The following is a 3294-nucleotide window of genomic DNA, read 5'->3' as shown; positions in this document are numbered from 1 at the left end:
TGTGCAGCAAAAGATGAAATAACGACAATAATTTAACAATCAAACTTAACATTTAATATAAAAAGGATAAAAGGTTGAACATTGACAAGATAGGTGAGAGCTGCCTTCTCGTAGTAATCGCTAAATCGCATGTTAATAAGAAATTAGATCGTTCTATCGAAGTAGTTCAGAGTTAATTATAAATTCGGCAGTTTTCCTGTGTCTGGACTCGATGGCGCATAAGCTGCAAGTTGCACTATTGACGATCGAAATGGGCTGCAGGTGGCGTAGTGCAGAACTCTCTACCTATGGCAACACTTCACGTGTTTTCCCCATTAGCGTGTGGAAAGTCATCGTGGAAGGAAGTACGTTAGTTTCTCTATTGATTTTCATATAGATTAAAATCTTTTAATCTGGAAAACTATATGGAACTGAAAACCTACATTAAACATTGGCAAGATCGCAACACTCGAATACGCCATCTGGGGAGAGACCGGTTGCATGCCTTTAGCCCTTCCCCCTCCTCCTCTTTTCAGTTGTATAGGAATGTACTACGATATTTTCCCTTTTTTTAATATTTTTCCTTTTTATTTAATAAAAATATTTTTTAAAATTTCCATGATTCTTTTTTTTAATGGTCGTTATAAATGAAGAGTCTTTATAAGAGGAGGTCGTACAAATTAGTTTAGACTGTTTTAGTACGTACTAATTCAAGTACTTGAATTAGTTGATCTAGGTCAGCGGCTCCCAATATTTTTCGGCTATGGAACCCTAAATAATTAACCTTCTTTCGGCGGAACATCCGACTTTATAAATAGAGTTTTTTATGGAAATAGTGAACGTTATAGCCTATTAAAAACTATTTTTAAAATAAACTAGAGGAAGGAAGAATTTTCATCGTTTTATCATTAATATCCGAAAGTTAAATTTTCAGTTCTTGTGCTTTATTTAGTCTAATTAGGAATTCGTTTTTAGTGTTTAAGTTGAAAATAAATAATTTGAAATAAATAATATAAATAAGTTAAAATAAGCCGAATTATGCTCCACTTCGAAATGGAAAAACTGCTGAAAAGGTTGGAAATGGTAATTAAGGAAACAGATATCTTTATTAAAGATGATAAATATTTTGATCAAAAAGCGTTATGAGAAATACTAATGCAATATTTTATGAGTGCCTGTCCTTTTCATAATTTATTCATTATATTGTTATTAAAAATATTATGTATTATATATATTCTTTTAGAAAATGCCTTTTCTATTTTATTGTCATTTTCTCAGAATTAATTTCATTAAGGCAAACGAAATGTTATATAAATTATTGTATCTAAATACAATCTTAGGTTTTGAAACTCATCACTGGCTATAAAAAGTACTAACTCGCGGAACCCCTGTAACTCTTAATGGAACCCTAGGGTTCAATGGAACACTATGTGGGAACCACTCTCATAGAGCTTGTACTCCAGGGTGCAGAAGTTGAAAATTCTACTTGGGTGGCTATAAAGGTACTATCTCGTGTAACCGCTGTAACTTTTCCACGGAACCATAATGTTCCCCGGAACACCGATTGGCGGAACACCGATTGGGAACCGTTAATCGAGAACTTGGGCTCTAGGATGCAGAAGCAGAATGTTCCACTTGGGTGGTCGGTCCACTTTTTATAGTCGAATGCGACTATAAAAAGTATTAACTAGTGGAACCCCTGTAATTCTTAACGGAACCCTAGGGTTCCTCGAAACACCATTGGGAACTACTAATCTGGGCAATACTAATATTTTTTTTAGAATTTTAATATTTTTCTTTTTTTTTAATATTTGTTTGAAAATACAATTTTATTAAAAATTATTATAATTTTTTTTAAAAATTTGTCAATATAAAGACCGATAATTAATAATGAAGATATTCGTAAAAAAATAAAACTGTAAATTCATTTATACTAATGAAAAAAATTCGAAATGTATGACGTGAAATAAAATAATAAATAGTTTAAATTGCGTTTTAAAATTTAAAAAATTAAAACTTGAAAAAGTGAGAGGATGTGAATTGAATATTCAATAAGTTTGTCTAAAAATAGTCCTTACCAAAAAAAAAATAAAAAAATGTCCCTCCCCCCAGCATAAAAAAAATATTTACTCTAAATATTCAAATTTTTCGCAATAAACAATTTTTTAACCAATAAAAAAATAAATAAATATTTTTTTTCTCTTTTTCTTTAAAAAAAAAAAGAAAATTGGTANAAACAAAAGCCATTGGTCACTTTCTTATAACTATCGATACAAAACGTCACTTCCTAGGGGGAGGGTCCGAACCTTTGTTCGAGGCAGGCTTTGTTCCCTTCACCGCTCTCTTTGGGAGTTGCGAGGTTTGGATTTTGTTTTACTATCGGACGGTGGTATAGAATAGACTCCGGGGAATAGTGACGTCACCGTCCGTGTTCGAAAGCTGCGAGGTTTGGGGTCCAAATCAACTCTTTGAGCCGATATCAATGTTAAGGGATGGTAACTCCGATCATTTTTCAGAGCCAACAACCTTTTCTGATTTTTCATTGCAACTTTCTGCTATCTATCTGGCCTCAACTATACTCTTCATCATTATAAATAGAGAGCTATAAGCTTACTTTAAGTACTCGTCGCACTATCTTCTAATCAACAACTCCCAGGCCTAAACAAATTCAAGACAAAATTTAGATATTATATTGAAATTGGTTAGATTATTCTTATATAAAAACTGATTCTGCCTCTTTATGCAAGATCTATATTCATGCTGAAATATTTAAGCTGTTTAAAATGGCACATGTATGAGCAATTAAAAGTGATTTATAATGTTGAAAACTATTCTAATTCGGATAAAAATCACGATGAAAGTATTTTCTTAAACCGTGCCATTTTTTATTCTTTGTCTTCTTTGTATTGAGAGAAAACCTGTCTCACTGTGAACTGTTTAAAGAAAAAACAGCAAAGAAAATAACTAACTTTATTATAGTAAAAGTGGATACGATTTAGTCTGCGTAAGTAATTAGGCTCATTAAAAAAAATACCTGATTGTGTTAGTTTCAAGAAATTATTTATGTAGTTTTTTTAAAATGTTAACAGGGGATATTTCCGTCTCTTGAGTTAGTCCCTTTCTGTGATGTTTTTCTTTAGTTTCTTCAGGGTTGGCAGGTTTTTGACATGTGACAGTTTTTGACAGTTTAAACCATGGTTTAAACCGTCACGTCAAAAACCTCACTGTCAAAAATGTCAAAAACCTATATTCATGTGTGAAATTTAATTAATACATAAAATTTATATATTTTTTATAAAGGATAGTGTTTCTAAA

General features: G+C 31.6%; 3 protein-coding genes across 12 annotated transcripts in view; all 3 read left to right on the top strand.

Moving 5' to 3' along the window:
* The window catches only part of LOC122269433 (zinc finger protein 271), a 249420-nt gene that overhangs the window by 123554 nt on the left and 122572 nt on the right, over positions 1–3294 (top strand). The gene's annotated exons all lie outside the window — the stretch shown is intronic.
* The window catches only part of LOC107436172 (endothelial zinc finger protein induced by tumor necrosis factor alpha), a 251571-nt gene that overhangs the window by 205925 nt on the left and 42352 nt on the right, over positions 1–3294 (top strand). For 5 of the 10 annotated variants that reach the window (XM_071185046.1, XM_043042579.2, XM_071185045.1 and 2 more), the window contains exon 1: positions 2536–2983. The exons of 1 other annotated variant lie outside the window; for it this stretch is intronic. The gene's annotated coding sequence lies outside the window, so the exon portion shown is untranslated. Of the gene's footprint in view, positions 1–2516; positions 2984–3294 lie in introns of those variants that run through there. 4 more of the 10 variants (XM_071185040.1, XM_071185039.1, XM_071185038.1 and 1 more) reach the window with 2 other exon arrangements.
* Positions 1–3294, top strand: part of LOC122271941 (zinc finger protein 850-like) — a 27482-nt gene that overhangs the window by 13878 nt on the left and 10310 nt on the right. The gene's annotated exons all lie outside the window — the stretch shown is intronic.

The sequence above is a fragment of the Parasteatoda tepidariorum genome, chromosome 9 (assembly GCF_043381705.1).
Source record: "Parasteatoda tepidariorum isolate YZ-2023 chromosome 9, CAS_Ptep_4.0, whole genome shotgun sequence".
Lineage (NCBI taxonomy): Eukaryota > Metazoa > Arthropoda > Arachnida > Araneae > Theridiidae > Parasteatoda > Parasteatoda tepidariorum.
The sequence above is the reverse complement of the archived record's forward strand: the minus strand, read 5'-3'. Positions and strand labels throughout refer to the sequence as shown.